Source organism: Chrysemys picta, chromosome 19, assembly GCF_011386835.1.
Source record: "Chrysemys picta bellii isolate R12L10 chromosome 19, ASM1138683v2, whole genome shotgun sequence".
Lineage (NCBI taxonomy): Eukaryota > Metazoa > Chordata > Testudines > Emydidae > Chrysemys > Chrysemys picta.
In genome coordinates, this window is record NC_088809.1 from 7,700,265 (window position 1) to 7,717,877 (window position 17,613).

A 17,613-nucleotide genomic window follows, 5' to 3' on the forward strand; every position below is an offset into this window, starting at 1 on the left:
ACACAAAATATTAAAATCAAAGCACAAATTCATAAAAAAAAAACCCACATTAGTGGCTCATTTATGAACAGGAAAAAAGGGATACTTCCCTGCTCTTCCTGAAAAAAAAAAAATCTTCAAATGAAACAGAAGTCTTAAAAATGTAATTAAAAAAACCCACAATGTCATCCCCCGAACAGTTTCCCAAATTCAGATTTATGCTCAAAGGAACACATTGGCACCTCTCCCTAATAATAAGTATTATTAACAAAGTTATAGAGCCTCAAACAGAAATTTCCAGACTTTTGCTAGATGGTTGGTGTTTGTATTCACACACTCCTTGTAATAACAGCTAAGGCACAGCAAATCCATCCTCAACTCCTACACTAGAGCCTACTCTCATAGAATACCATGTCAAATTCAAGGTGTCAAGCATTATTTTCAAGGTGTTGCACCCAGGTTGCCTAAAAAATTGCCTAAAACTGCAGGATATGGACTGTGGTTGACAATTCTACTCTTCCCCTGAAATGTACACTGCCCGTTTAAAGCTTGTCTGTGTGGGAGACAGCTTTCTCATGGCTAGCTCGACTGTAGAATGAACTCCCACAGGAACAAATGATTGTTACAAATGTCACCATCTTTTCTAAGTGCGTGGTGCAGTTCTTCAGCCTTGCCATGTGTAATATAAACACAAAGCACAGGGTACATATACATTTATTTAAAACCCACTCACCCGCATCAAGAGGATGAGAAAGAGAATGAACCACGTGTGACGGATATTCGTAATGTCACTTACCGTACCACTGGAAGGTGCTCAGATATCATGGTGATGAAGGCTGTATACAAACCTGAATAGAATAGAAGGTGCCCAATCCTGAAACTACATCTGCACAGGTGAAACCTTGTACGCACCCTGGAGCCCTGTTCAAGTCATTGGAGCACTATGCAGGTGCAGAGGTCTCCTTGCACAGGTGCAGTTAGAGGACTGGGCCCTCCATGACTAGTTCAAATAGATGTAAAACTTACATTATTCTTAATGTTTATAAAATGTACTGAGTTTCTAACATCCTGAACACAGAAACTAGCGACAGAATTTAGATAGATAAAAAGGGGGATAGTTCTTTAACCACTGTCTATCTAAAAAGTGAATCGCTGAGGGTCAAAGAACAAACTGGAGAATAGTTTGGTTTAAAGTAAAATATATTATTTTTAAATTGTGCTTCATTGCACAATTACAGTCTGGCCTGCATGTTATCTATTTGAGTTCCCAACCTGTAGATAAATCAATCGGACAATTCATATATAAAGTTATTCATGAGTATAAGTTTTCAGGGTTGTGGCCTTAGGTCATTGCCCAAAATACTTATATCTTATTTACTGTAACTTGGCTGTTCTGATTTCAAAAGTGTTGAACACCCATAACTCCTTTTGAAGACCGTGGGAGCTGTGGGTTCTCAGCACTTCTATATAAATAATATTTCCAGGGTTGTTTTATTTAGTCCCAGTTTGGGCTGTGTCTACTCACTGCTCTGTAGACACTAACACATAACTTGAAAGATATTCCAAATTACTGTCACAGCCACACTAGCAACTGTGGAAAATGACCCATACTCATCCCTCTCAAACATGTCATTTTACTTTCAGATTGATAGTAATTTTGCAAAGCTGTATGGTTCTTCACTTTTATTATGATATATTATATCAGCAATGTCAATTTATTAAACTGAAACTGACACTTTTTAAGTAATAAGCCTGTGTAATTTAAAGCTTCTCATTCTCTTGGACTCTTAGCTTCATCTGTAATTTTGAGTATTGGTCCCACTCCCAAGGGTTCAGATCTGGAAAATGTCTATCTGGATCTGGTCAAAATATTTGTGGTAAAAAATGTATCTGACAAATTGAGAAAGGTTAGTGTGTAACAGCTTAATCCTCTGAGATACTGAGCACTCCCAATTCACACTGAAGCAAGTAAAAGTTAAGTGCACTCAGCACCCCCACATGACTGTGTCCTAAATTGCTACTTCTAATTACATACAAAACTTGAATGACTCAAGTTGCTTTAGTCATGGAAGGGGCCCCAGGGACCTTAGAGATAGTAGACAGAAAAGTTGTTAAATTGCTTAACAGACCAGGTTTATTTCCAAATTTGCCTAAATCGAAGAAAAAAACTAACAAGATTACAACATGCGGTTGGTAAATCTTTTCTGGTGTACTGAGCCCTTTGGTCATGCTAAAACCTGCATTGTGTCTGCCCTGCCAATTTTATTCATTCAACCACTTAACACTATTTCAGTGCCGCTGGAAGGGTGATTGCCACACACATTTAGACCCTGCGGCAACTCTAGAAAACAATGGAATGAGGATCATAGTAAAATGTAGGCTGGGAAAGTGTTACTGACAAACAATAATAATGTCAGCCTTGGCCAAGCTTCAGACTCAGCCTAGAAGCAGGATTTTAATTATTATTATTATTATTATAACACTTAACATTTACCTAAGGCTTTTTTATCCATGGATCTCTTAGCACTTTTAATACCCCATTTTACAGATGGGGAAAAATGAGGTATATAGAAGTCAAGTGACTCACCCAAAATACTGTTACTTAACTTTAAATACATTTATAAAATAAAACCCAGTGTTAAATATTTTATGCGTCTTCTGCTGGTTCCACTGTAGTCAGTGGCAAACTTCCCTTGTCTTCAGTGGAAGCAGAAGCTAGCAGAATACAGTGTAATGTTAAATACAATTTCGGAGAACAGTAGTAACTGATTTAGAACGAGTATACTATTGAGCTGGAAGGAACACACTATCAATTGTTAATAGCCACTGTGATCCCAATCCCCTGCACCCATGAGAATGAGGAGTTTTGCCACTGATTGAGCTGGGAGCAGGACTGGGCCCTACATTTCAATCTGTTTTAGACTGGAGAGATAAGGAAGAGCTGACAGTTATGAACCTATTAAAGATTCAAAATCTGAAAGTCATAACACATTTTATAATAGAGCCACAAAGTATCAGATAGGCCTCTGTAATATTATCAGGCAGAGGCATGAGCACAAAGTTCCGGTACAAACTTCTCTGTAATTCATCAAGTGTTTTCGTTTGCAACCATCTTTTAAACATGATTTCACCTTAACCATAACTAGGGATGCAAATGACTTAAGAGTTTGTATCCATTTTTCTCTTTGATTCTCTGTTTATCACACTGAGAATTTTTTATCACTCTTCAGGATAGAATTGTTCTGATTTGTCTTATAAATATATGCACTGTACTTACTATGCACATGAAAAAAGCAATCACTGCATTTTTACTTTAAAAAAATGTGTAGCCTTAAAAGTGCAAGTAAAAACATTTTGAAAAGTAAACTGAAAGTTTTATTACCTGCAATGATCCAAGTTCAGGGTTCCAAGTCTCTCCCACAGCAGCTGACGACAACCACCTCAGTGCAAGGGAGCACAAGAGATCTGAAGTGTTCTTGATGCCCTCAATTTTGGCAGAGAACACAGAATTCAGGTCCGGAAAGGTAAGTAAAAAAGGAAAGGGTTTTATATTATTTTGCTTTCGAAGAGTTATTTGTCATTGTTAATAACTATTTATTTAGAAAGTTTTAATAGGTTTACAAAAATTTGTTGTGTAAATCTCAGAAACAAAACTTACACTGAGCTTATCTTTTTGTTTAGAGAAACGTTATGCAGTAATATAATCATCAGATCACTCTGTTTAACAGGGTATTTGTCATTTTAAACCTATCCATGTGTGTTTATTGTTTTTAAGTTCTTAAAGAGATTTTTTGTTTATTTAAAAGCATTCTGGTTGTCTTTTAAAAATAGAACTAGTATGTTTATGTCAACATTCTTTTGCTGGGTTGTGATGCAAACAGCAATACTAATAAGAAAGTGAAACTGACCAGTAGTAATACACCTCTACCCTGATATAACGCGACCCGATGTAACATGAATTTGGACATAACGCAGTAAAGCAGTGCTCCGGAGGGGTGGGGCTGCTCACTCCGGCGGATCAAAGCAAGTTCTATATAATGCGGTTTCACCTATAACACAGTAAGATTTTTTGGCTCCCGAGGACAGCGTTATATCGGGGTAGAGGTGTACAGTAATATTTAGCCCACACAGGGCTCTTTTCATATAAACATCTCATTGTACGGTAGCATCACTAGCCACTGTGGCATAGGAAAAAGTAGAGTTCTGAATGGTGAAATGGAAATTAGATTTTGAAAATACATTTAAAACAATCACCACTGAAGATTTTACTAGTAACACAGGGAGGGATTTGGAACTTTTAATATGATTTTTATCTTGAGATCATCCCATTAAAAACATGTCTAGTGTGAAAATGCAACTATAAATGAAACTGGAGCACAGAGAAGTATCTGGCCCAAACTTTTTAAAAATTGTTCCTTCCCAATATACATCACAAATTTTGGAAACCTACTTCCTCATACCACTTTAAAACTCTCTTATGGGAATGATAGCCTCCTTTATAAAGCACTACGAGATCTACGGATGAACTATGCTCTATAGAAGTGAAGTATTCATTATTATTGTTGCTGCTGTACATACAAGCTTTCCCCACTATCTTAAAAAAAATAAACCCCCTCTGACCTTATCGATACTTACAAAGCTGGCTTGGGTATCTAGAACACAAGTTATTTGAAAAGCAAGGACTAATCTTAGATTCATTAAAAATATACTATCCTTCATTCTACGATCAAATTAAACAGTAGGTGGACATTTGATCTTTGAAAAAGGAGAAATTTTAGCTGAAAAGGTTATTTCAGCGCCACCTTGTGTCAGAAATAGAAAATTCGAGTTTCTAACAATTGAGCTGTTAGCACATCCGGGGTTACCTAGCTTACTGGTGAAAGTGGCAACCTAGCATTCTGGTTAGACTCCCAGTTATTGCCAGATGGTCAACTTTCCATGGTAACCAAGACACTGTTTTTTCCATTTGGCTAAGAAAGTGAAACTTTTTCCTTCTGATGTAGGCTATATCACCGCAATTCGTAGCTTTGCCATCTTCAGACTAGAGATACTACGTTTGCGCCACAGCTCAAGAGCCGAGAAGCGGCTGCACTTTAGCTAGGTTTCCTCCTCAAATCCATCCAGAAACTAAAGCTAGTGTAGAATGTGGCAGCCCAGTTGTTAATCCTACTGTGAGCATATTGCACTGATGTTTCATAATCTTCACTGGCTGTGTGGGGATTTCTGGAAAGAGTTTATGGACCTGCCTTCCTGAGATGCCTTCCCCCCCCCCCCCCACCCCCATGCAACACTGTCACATGGGAGATTCCTACAGCACTTAGAACACAGCCCTACAATTGTAAAAAGGGGGCTGCTGGCAGGGCATTCTACAGAGGGCCCTTTTCTTGTGGGATTGCACTCATCCTGCCCTTAATCCAAAATGGCCCAACTCAGCTGACCTTCAGGGCACATTGTAATGCTCATTCTTTTAAAAGACCTTTTGGGGAAAGAAGTTTTATTGGAGGGAGGATGTGATCTTTATTTTATTTTATCTAGGCTATATGGTGTATTTAGCTATTGCTATTCTTTGAGAACCAGCAGCAACCCTACATTTTGCTCACTCTGTTTTTAAGTCAATTGTCAGGGGGCAGAATGCGAGAGCGCTCACTTCTTGTAGTTTCACAAATTTAAATAAAAAGACTCTACACTTTACATTACTCAAAAGCTCATTTTTACACTTGTAAATACACTTGTCCCAGTTTGGGGGCCCAATTTTAGTCAACAGCGTCCATTTAATCCTGCAATACCTGCTGAGCCAATAAACTGTTGATCAACACTAGTCATCTTGTTTAATCTCCTAATTCTAGAAGGTTCTTGGATACTATGGTGATGAGCTCACTATAAGAACCTAAACAGAACAGAATAGAATCTAGCGTGTATCAGGCAAGTGAAAGACTTCCTCTCAGTCTACTCAGGCAGCTACATTATCTTGTTTAGGGCAGTGAAATTCACCCAGGTGTGGCAAAATTCTTATTTACCAGTTACACCCATTCAAATGCTTAACATGGGACTTATCCTTATGTGGTACATGGGGCCTCATGCAAGCCCTATGCACTGAGGGGAAATTATATCCATAGATAAAGTTTATTCAGGTCAAACAGTAAGCAAATCCTGCACCTCTATTAACTGGATCAGAGCAATTACCAATCTAGAAACGGATCAAACTGCAATGAATAAACAGCCTCATTTTTAACTCTCCTTATAAATAATCAATATTCAAACATAGTGAGTTTTAAACAGGAATTGGTGCCGTTACAATACGAATTTGGGCGCTTTACCAACCAATGCAACCCCACAGGAGCTATGAGTGAAAGCAGCAAGAGCAAAAAGGATTTCACGAATATTGTATTCATGTCAGCATTATGGACACAATATTGGTGTTTAGTTTACTGTTTATATACCACAGCCTCAGCCCAAAAGGTAAGTGGACTGTTTTTAACAGAACAAAACCAAAAAGTATACCGGGGACACAGACATGTCATATATTTATAAATTATGTTTATTAGTTAATGTTTAGGTACTGCTCTGAAAATGTCACTTATTAAAAGCTTTTAAAAAAAATGAATGAGAAAAAAAAATCAGTAGAATTTGGATTGCCAGCCATACCACCTCCCATACTCAAAGCATTTCAAAAACTTTCTAAAGACACTCACAAGTAGGCTGGCCACATAGGGAATATGCAACAGCAGTTCTACTCTCAGCAGTATCATTATTTTGACCATTACACCCTCCACCCCGTCTTTTTAAGAGAGAGCATGCATTAGTTATCTCCTTATGCTTTCAAATAGTGCTGTAAGAGCTTTCAACTTCCCTCACTGAGTCACTAACAGTAGTCAGAAGGGATATTTCTTGTTTAACATACCATTTCAAGGCTGACACCTCCACCTAAGGTATTTCGAAGCTGCCAGTCACCATGGTACCTCTGTGCCAATGAACTGATAACTATTTGTGTGAATAAAATTTTTCCTGTATACTTACTTATAGCCTCAGACTTATGCAAAAAAACAAGCAATACCACCTCTACCCAATTTAAGCTACAGCAGGAATTTGGCTGGGCAGAACTGAAATATAAATGTGACAACACACCCCTACTCTTTTAGAAAGGGTTCTGGGGTCACTAAGGAATTTTTATATTACTATTGATTTGCACTTCTAGCACAGTTCAGTTCCCTCAGATTAACAGTGATGGTAACTAAACTACAATACAAGCAATCTTAGGACCAAGCATAGCAAATAACTCTCCTGACAGTATCAGTGTTCTCTCTTGGTTTTTAATTTTATTTACTCATGGTGGTGGGTAGTATTTTGGTTTCACACTTTTATGATCTATAACATTGTAAAATATTTTGGGAATGGTGTGTACGTTAGAGCTCAAGCAAAACTCTTGGCTCGGAACACATACGCATAGCAAGTTTGAGGAAAGTTCAGCTCCGGATATAAATTTTAACTCACTTCCACTGCTACGGCATGCTGATCCAAGACCCCAGATCCACACACTTCTCCCCCACCCCCGAAATTCACTGCAAGTTTAAGTCATGATTTAGACTTTACTAATCAGAGCAACTCTAGTCGCTATTAAAGTCGCAGTGAAAAATAAAGAGAGGAGTTGCATTTAACATTTTTTAAAATCCACAAAGAGGCAAGAAAGAAACTGTGCACGATTACAATCTAGTAATCTGTCATGTCCATTCCACTCAGACCTCAGAGATTATGACTGTCATGTGGAAAATTCTTCAGAAGTACTGTCTGAAAGCACAAGAAGCATGAGCATCTTACTGCAAGGTAGGGAAGCAAAGGCAGAGGGGAGGGAACTCCAGTTAGTCAGAAGAGCAAGGTAAGAGCAAAGGGGGATTCATTTATTAGAAATATAGATATATAGTTTGTTATGATCAGGAGAATCACATGGTAAATTGCCTGCCTGGTGCAAAGACTGCAGATCTCAAGAGACATCTAGACAGACTTATGTGCAGTGCTGGAGGCCAGCCATTGGTCATGGTACAGGTAGGTACCACTGGCATAAGGAAAGGTAGGAGGGAGACTGCTAGATAAGAGAGAGAAGTCTAGGACCTCCACAGTAGCATTTTCTGAAATGCTTCCAGTTTCACACAGGGTGAAAGACAGGCAGAACTGCAGGGCCTCAATGCGTGGATGGGACAATGGTGTAGAGAGGAAGGTTTCAGGTTTATTAGGAACTAGGGAACCTTTTGGGAAAGGAGGAACTTATTCAGGAAGGATGGGCTCCATCTAAACCACAAAGAACCCAATTGCTGACCTGTAAAATTAAAAAAGGTTGTGGAGGATTTTTTTAAACTAAGGGGTAGGGAAAAGGCAACTGGTGTGGAGTACATGGTTCAGGCAGACACATCCCTTAGCAATTAATTTAATGAAGGCAAGCAGGCACGCCAGCACTATGGGCTACACTAATCAAAAGGATAGGAAAGAATTTGGTAAAGTACAGGTAAGAGCTTGTGAGGAGGAACAGTCAAATGTAATAGTCACATTTACATGCAACACATGAAGGCAAGCCGCAGAATATTGACAAAATTTACAAGTGCTTATATACAAATGCTAGAAGTCTGAATACTAAGTTGGGTCCCTGGTGTTAAATGTGGATATTGATATAATAGGCATCCCAGAAACTTAGTGGAATGAGATTAATCAATGAGACAAGGTATTACCAGGGTACAATATATATAGTCAGAGTAGGTCATGCTGGAGGGGGAGTGGCACTATATGTGAAAGAAAGCATCGAGTCAAAGACCCTCAATAGACAGAAATGCCATGCTTGAACAATAAGTATAACAGTAGAAATATACTACTGACCACCTGAGCAGGATGGTGGTGGTGACTGTGAAATGCCTTCTCAGTGACAAACCTGGGGAACTGTCCCAGATGGAGGTGTTAATAGAGGCTTTTGGAACAAACTGATAAATTAAATAGTAATAAGTCACCAGAACCAGATGGTATTCACCCAAGAGTTCTGAAGGAACTCAAATATGAAATTGCAGAACTACTAACGGTATGTAAACTATTGCTTAAATCAGCCTCTGTACCAGATGACTGGTGGATAGCTAATGTGACACCAATTTTTAAGAAAGATTCTGGAGCTGATCCTGGCAATTACAGGCCTGACTTCAGTACCATGCAAACTGGTTGAAACTATAGTAAAGAACAGAATTATCAGACACATAGAAGAACACGGTATGTTGGAGAATAGTCAACACGTCTTTTGTAAAGGGAAATCATGCCTCCACAATCTATTAGAATTCTTTGAAGGGGTCAACAAACATGCAGACAAGAGAGATCCAGTGGATATAGTGTACTTGCACTTCCAGAAAGCCTTTGACAACATCTCTCACCAAAGGCTCTTAAGCAAAGCAAGCAATCATGGGATAAAAGGGAAGGTCCTCACATGGATCAGTAATTTGTTAAAAGATAGGAAACAAAGGGTTGGAATAAACAGTTTTCACAGTGGAGAGAAATAAACTGCAGAGTCCCCCAAGGATTGTACTGGGATCTGGAAAAAAGAATAAATAGTGAGTTGGCAAAGTTCATAGATGATACAAAATTACTCAAGATAGTTAAGTCCAAATCTGACTATGAAGAGATACAAAAGGATCTCACAAATCTGGGTGACTGGGCAACATATGGCAGATGAAATTCAATGCTGATAAGTGCAAAGTAATGTACTTTGAAAAACAATCCCAACTACCTATACAAAATGATGGGGTCTAAATAAGCTGTTACCACTCAAGAGAGAGATCCTGGAGTCATTGTGAATAGTTGTCTGAAAACATCCGCTCAATGTGCAGCAACAGTCAAACAAGCTAACAGAATGTTATGAACCATTAGGAAAGGGATGGATAAGACAGAAAATGTCATGCCACTCGATAAATTCATGGTACACCCATACCTTGAATACTGCATGCAGTCGAGGGGCAGCACAGTTATCACAAAAATATAACTACAATGTTAGACGGGATACGAAATGGGCAATTACATTAAATAAGCATTTTTGTGGCGTTTTAAAAGAAGAAAAGTTAGTTCGTGAAAAGAACCCCGGGGAATTATTTACACACACGAACGGAAAATCTGGTCAGTTCTTTCCTCACTGTAATATTAACAGTTATGTGTCTCTGTGCTTGTGTGGTACCACAATGTTCATGACTAATCTTGATGGCCTGAATCTTGTACAAGAGAAATTGTAAATAATTTAGGACAAGGACTTCCTCGTAGTTATATTTTTGCTTTCCTGTCTCCAGAGTCTGAAAAGACAGTGGCAAAAGGGGAGCTAAGGAGAAACCATACAGTCGCCACTTTGCAATGCTCTGGTCTGCACAGCTCCATACAAGTAAATCTTCTTTACTCAGAGAAGATGTATAGTGTTTTCACAACCAAGCCAAATGTTAAATACACCCTCCAAAGCCTGAAAGTCATCACTGATCCAGATGAGAGTGTTTCTACTGCCCACAGCTGTCTCCTATTAACAGATCATAAACAAAGTTTTCAGACTGAATTTAACCTTACAGGCAAAGGTAAAAAACAAAAATATTTGTTCATTATAGCATATTTCTATTAGGTATGTCAAAAATGTCATCTTAGGCTTTGTCCCACAAACAGTTGATACCTTCCCAGCAAAAAAAGTGTTTATGAAAGCAAAATATTGATATTGATATATTTGTAAAAAAATACTGCAGTATTATAAAGTAATGATCCAAACACTGAGTAACAGTATTGTAAGACATAATTTTGTGGACAATTACTGTAGGATGTTTTGTTTATTTTCCAATACATATAGATATTTATATAGATAAGATATGGAGATGGGAAACCACTTAATTGTGCAATACTGAACATTCAGGAAAGAAATATTCCTCCTGGATTTCAGTAGCAGTCAGCATAAAACCTGATTACCATGACCCTAACCATGTATAACTATGATAACTATTCATCGTACAATAAGCCAGCTCTTTTGGGAAAATGAAAAGAAAATCAAACGTAGAATATTCAGCACAGAGGAGTGAACTACAGGCTGTTTGGTTTTCCCCTTTGTTCCAGGGATCTTCCAGTAGATTTTAGAAAGCTCATTCTGTATCAAACCACACACGCAAAATTAGTTGGTTTTCTTTGTAAAGGTTCCAGCTACAGTAATTCCTACAGAATTTGGGAATTCTGTTGTAATGCAGTAGTCCACACACAGTTAAACATGACAGTGTCATGTTTTAACTGTGACCCCAAATTGCAATACAGCCCTGCAAAAGCCCACGTGTGTAGCATAATTTGGCAACTCGTCTAAAACACAGTAAACACTCAACTGCACTGCAAAATTCTGTGTTCTAACCATGTCAGCACTCTACCATGCTGTAACATGGTCCCTCAAGATGGATGGAATTACAGTGTCAACAGGACAAAAGGTCAACCATATTGAGACTGACGACACTCCTTACATTGTGCCCACAGTTTAGCTAAAAGCTAAGGCTTTGATGACCCAACCTTGAATAACAATTTAAACTCTGTTGTGGATCAAAAGGCTTCTAAAGTTTTGGCCAATCAATAAGCATGGGGCCCAAACATATTAGAATATCCATGCTCCAGCCTACGTCCCTCCCTTTAACATTGTTATAAACCCAATTCAGACACTAATTCAGTTGTACGGAGCAACTTTCATACACTGTGTATCCCAAAAGTGTTTTACAAAGCTATAAGATAGATATGGTTATTGCAGGGACTGTACAGTAATAGTTTACAAACAGTCTTGGACTTCAGAATAGAAATTCTCAAATGAAGGCACATTGGCAAAGACATCTCACTATATTATCATGTCTAACATGATAACATTGCAAGTTACTAGTATTCTGTTGTAAATTGCCTAATATTCTGCCAATTGTTGGCAACTAAGCCAGTGCTTAGTTTACTCTAGTCTTGAGTTGCTTTTGTTCCCTAACTGGTTTATATAAATCAAAAAAAACTGTCACTGGTTTTAAACGTCTCATTCTTTTCACAGTGTTTCTGGTGGGGATAGCAAATTGCATGATTAATGCAAAGCTGTCTGAGCCTGACATTTTTGCAGAGCAAGTGCATTCCACAGCGATACACCAACAGAACAGCAGCTCAGGTAGTAGTAAAGTTTACACACACACACACACACACACCCTTTTCACAAAGACTACCAACAGTGGTATCTGAAAAATATTGGGCCAGGAGGTTCTCTCAAATTCACACAACTCCTCTTTGTTCTGTAAACTTGCATATTTGTATAGCTGAGCAAAATCGGGGCACTACCTCTCTCATGGGAAATTATGTTCTTGCTCCTATCTCCCAACCAAGCATGAACCAGACCGAGTTCTAAAAGGTTTCATGGAGGCTTTCTAGATTGCTATATTCACATCGTCTTGTGGACATCCTTAAGCGTTAATGAAACGTTCTCTCAGGTTTAACTGTACTGCGTTACTATCCTAAAGATAAAGAAATCCTCAAACTACCAATGGGGAACATGCTGTCTTCTGTATTCATCTACTTCAGAGAGAATGATTTTTTTTTCCCCTTTCTAATCACAGGCATAGGTGAAGGCATGCTGCTCAGACTAACACAAAGACAAAGCATCTACGTCAAAGCAGTAATCATCTGTGTCCTGCTACCCTGTGTACTAGCCTTCATTGTGTTTGTTATATTTGAAGTTCCCTTCCCAGTAAGTTTGCTGAGCACAATAGCTCCTTATGACAATTTGCAAAGGATATTTTATCAATAGCTAAATATGATTTATGTTCGTTCCATTATTATATTAAAACATGCAGGGTTCTGAGTTTAAGAAACCCCAAGGGCAGTGATACAAAGGTAAATTCTGTGAGATCATGCCTTTAAAAGATTTGCTAATCTTTGTGATGCACTGGGGTAACCACTTCTCTAGTGGGAGGTCTTATGACCTAAAATGCCATAATTCAAACTCTGCCAAAACGAGCAATTCCTCACACTTAGTATGAATACCTACAATGACATGTTTTGCCTGTTGCTACTAGGGTATACAATCCCAGTGCACACCTGCAACCTTGCATTTAGATCAAAATGGGGAGGAAACAGTCTTGCAGCTTTCTAAAGTGACACCGATCAAAAGCAACCCTCTTGACTTCAGGAGTAGTCAAGCATTTTCTAAAGGCAGAAGAGGGGAGAACAGAAAAGACTTTCAACAAAACACAGGTTACTGTGGATTCTCTGTAGTTTTGTAGGCCCTAGATTTCATTATTCAAAGACCTCCCAAGAGGACATGTGCCATGCTGGAGGTGTTTGGGGTAAAACACACTGGAAGCTGAGATGGTCAATGTGAATTTTTTTTTAAAAAGCCACATTCTTTCTTCCTCTCACACTCTGAAGTGCATACTTCAGTCAAAATTCAGGTTGATTATTCATTTCTAGGGAGACTATCATTTTACTAGCTTCAAATTCTTGGTATTTTGGGCTAGTAGCACCTTCCTACTAACCTTCTAATGGCTTCTCCTTCTTTTCTGAGTGTCCATGCCCTGGTTGGAGCCAGCAATGCAACTGTATTCAGAAATGTAAAAGACAAGAAGAACGCACAGAAAACCCAAATTCTGTATCATCCGAAGGATCTGTCACGGTAGGTCACCAAAAGGGAACCACACGTTTTTTTAAATATAGTTCAGTAACAATTATTTCATTTAACAATACAGATCTCCCTCAATAAAAGTGAACGGCACCATAGTTCTGAAAGTGTGTTATGAGGGTGTCTATTCAAGATGAAATTATGTAATCTTTTTTTCCCCCTGCCTTGTTAAATGAACAACAAAAGAGGTGGGTATGCAATGCTTAGAAAAAGGGCCTCGAGGATTCAGAACAGCTTTGTTTTAATGCCACCTCAGGAACCTACTCACTGTGTGACCTGGGCCAAGTTACTTAACCTCAATGAGTGGCCATTTATTTCTCTATGACATAGTTGTAATACTCACCTCCCAACAATACTGTGAGATTTAGTGTTTGTAAAGTGATTTGAGATCTTTGGAGGAAAACCCCTATACTGTCAAAGAAACTATGTAGAAGAAAGGACTAATAACTGCATTGCATTAAACAGGGAATGTTTCAGTGAGTACAATGTGAAACTCCATTTCACAGATCTTAGAAATGCTTTGATTTTTCATTTTTTTAAAATGTATATTAAGCAGCAACTAAAAGCTGACAGACTCAAAGCAAAGAACATCAGCAAGGACTGGGCACAATTTAGTTTTCAATGGAACATTAGCATAAAAATTTCACATCATTGAATGGTTCAGTCATAGACCAGTCATATAGCTTGTGTATCAATGGCCACTGTTGGAAGACAGGATATTGGGCTAGATGGACCTTTGGTCTGACCCAGTATGGCCGTTTTTATGTTCTAATGGAACAGAATGCTATGGGTTTTATCCTGAATACAGAGGGAGCCATTCATACCAGACTTGGATATAGTGAAGTAAAATGAATGGCCCAAATTGTTTCAAAGCATAACAATATGCCAGTTGCAATTCCAATTAAAATGAGTCTCTACAGTATTTAGAGTAGGGTGAATATCACAAAGTAAAGCGGTCACCAAATATTTGTTCAATAATATTTAATTTGCTTCATGCTCCTGGTACGTTTGTTTTCTGCAAATTATCCTAGAAAATTAGTTTAGTAGCAGGATTGTTTGCACATACAAGTTTTGAGCATATGCTGTAAATTTTTGCAGAGCAAATTTCAGATTTATAACTCTGAGCATTCACATTACGGATCTGATTTTAAGATTTACTCTGATCCAGTCAGAGAACAGAAATAATACCATGTGACATGTGTGTCCAATCAGAAAACCTAAAATATTAAATATTTGCAGTGAACTGCTTGGGAACAAGCTATAGACTAAAAATTTATTGTAAAAATTTGGCAAATAATTCTAAACAACAAATGAAAAATGCCATCTGTGAAAATTTCTGAACAGAAAGTGGCAAAATATGAGTACTTTATTCATTACAAATCATTCACTTGGCTCTAGTTGGAGTGAAGTTGCTTGGCGAAAAGCATGATTGCACAAAGAGGGTTGGGAATTGACTCATTTCACATAGGCTACTGAACAGCCAGACACTAACTTTTGGCCACAATCACTCTGGTATACATTAGAACAGACAGGCTAGAGGCAAAAGGCTCTATATACCATTTCCAACCACAAGAGCCACCATCCCCCACTACAGTCTACTTCAAATTGAAGCCAGAAGAGGTTACACTAAATTATTGGTCTGAAAAAACAAGAGGACCATTACACAGGTCAGATTTTAGGAGCAGGGTTGCTAAATTTAGTAATGCTGAAATATTCCCCTTCATTCCCCAGAGAGGAGCTTCGTATCAAGCACCTCGGAGCAAAGGGGCCAAGATCATTCCCATTCATGAGACTTAGTTCTGAAAAACTGCAAGATGCAGGAGAAAGCACAATTTTCTGTTTTATCCAAGCACAGTTTTTTGCTTTATCCATAAGTCTGCATGATTTTTCTCCTCACTTCTTATTGTTCAGAGAAGCAAGAACATCAGCATTTTACACAATATAGAGTCAAACAATTACAGATTGCAATGAAAGTGACATTAGCCTGTTTTAGGGGCACTCCTTACGGAACTAACCCCTCGGAACACAACTTGGTGTTGACTCCCTCTATGAACTACCTGGACTCATATTTTAACTTCAGCAGTAGACTATGGTCATTAGAAACAAAGGGAATAATGGAAAAACCTACTTGCAGAAGCAATAAAAGTCTCACCAACGTTGCAAATTCTCCCTCTGTCTTCCTTAGATTAATTGTAGTTGGAGTTCACACAGCAACTGACATCTGCTACGCTGAAGATTGTATCTAGACAGATTGTACTTAAAGACAATGATTATTCAGAAAAGCATCTAACACTGGAACCAACTAAAAGTATATATGCCCTGTCCATTGAGCTGGAGGGCCAAATTCTGCCCTTACGGACACGTACACAAATCCCATCAACTTCAATGGCAAGTGGATGTATGAATCAAAGGACAGAATCTGGATTTCAGCATTCATTCCTTGTGCTACAATTTAGCCTAGCTGATAAAAGGAGCCTAAACTCTTGCTTGTTGCCAGCAATCAAGAGCTCCCTTCCATCAGCATCTTCGAAGCATAAGGAATTTGGGTTAGCAATAACAAAGTTCAACTCTGCCCCATTTTAAGCATCCCATGCCACTAATTTTCTTGTGTTCCTCATTTTGTCCCCCATAAATTGGATCATACCATGGTTTAGCAGTTCAATTAATTTGGGACCTTCACACTGCAATGTTGCTTCCAAATGAGACCATAGGACAGACAGTTATTTGTTGTAAAAGGAGCACAGGTTCTGAGGGAAATAAATCAAAAGGTAACCCCACATTTCTACACGCAGATTTGTGTGTGCATATTCTTGAACTCTCACTGCATAGAACTAGATCATCAACCTCCCTTCTACAGATCCATGGAGTATACAAGACCTTCAGGCCAACTGTAACAAAGTGACATTAAAGTTCCAGAAATGTAGTCCAGGTTATGGATTCAAGGTGCAAAAGCTGTAGAAGTCAGAGAGGAAACTGCTGTATTAGGTCCAATCTAGTCCATCCCTCTGTCAGTACAGGATTTTCCCCTGCAGTATAGTCTCCATTGCGTCGTCCAATCTGCTTTAAATGTCTTAAGAAATGGATGTTCTCCAACCATAGTGTCACTGCTTTATAATGTGTGCACAGAAACAGTGAAATGAAATTGCTGAAAATCTAGATATTGTATTATCCCATGTTCAGCACACACAAAAAACAAAGTTCTGGGTGTTTATATGAACAGATCCAACCAGTTATCTTCAGGGATCCGTACAGCCAGTGGACCTGAGTCTCCACTGCCTACCACCTTGTGTAGTAATTTACATCGGTGAAAAGGGAGTATAAAATCTGTTTAAAATATTGTCAAATATGAATGACTATACAAGATGAAAGCCAATGGAAAAGTCAGGCATTAGTCCTTCTGCCCCTTAGAAGCCTATTTTGAGTTTCATTTGACGGGAACCTAATCCCAGCAAATCTGGTCTGATTTATTGCATTTTTTTGCATAGCGTCAACACAAAGCTAGGTGAAACTCAGTTTCAAACTAATTCTGCTATGAGGTGTTTTGAACCTAGAACTCAGAAGATGCCACACAAATTTAAACTGAAGAAAATGTTCACACAAACTGCTGAATTTTCCAAAGCTCTGCATAAAACACAAGCCTAGAAATCTGCAAGTACTATGTTTCTATTATTAAATCCAAGCAGAAGGAAATTAGGTACACTGATGACCAAAAAGCATAGGAAGACACTTTGATCCAGTTTTTACCATTTGCTCTGTACAACTCTGTCTGTAAACCTATTCCAATTAAACCTTGCCATTTATCAACGCAATTATCATAGTCTAATCACTATGTAACACAAGATTTTTTTATCAACTGTCACTGAAAATTCAAAGCCAAATAATCTTGCATAACTGTGCCTCTTGGTGAATATATAGAAATAGCTTGAAAATGGAATCAGAATAAGTGTGAGATTATTATTCTGCAGAGATCAATAGTG

General features: G+C 38.3%; 1 protein-coding gene and 1 non-coding gene across 2 annotated transcripts in view; one reads left to right on the forward strand and one right to left on the reverse strand.

Moving 5' to 3' along the window:
• ACACA (acetyl-CoA carboxylase alpha) overlaps positions 1-3,473 on the reverse strand; it is a 199,249-nt gene extending 195,776 nt beyond the window's left edge. The window contains exon 1 of the mRNA XM_065572846.1: positions 3,362-3,473. The gene's annotated coding sequence lies outside the window, so the exon portion shown is untranslated. The remainder of the gene's footprint in view (positions 1-3,361) is intronic.
• Positions 3,392-17,445, forward strand: LOC122174470 (uncharacterized). Its single transcript, XR_010593772.1, has 4 exons — positions 3,392-3,503; positions 12,576-12,706; positions 13,523-13,630; positions 15,368-17,445. It is a non-coding gene; the product is annotated as an uncharacterized LOC122174470 (transcript).
• The last annotated feature ends 168 nt before the right edge of the window (positions 17,446-17,613 follow it).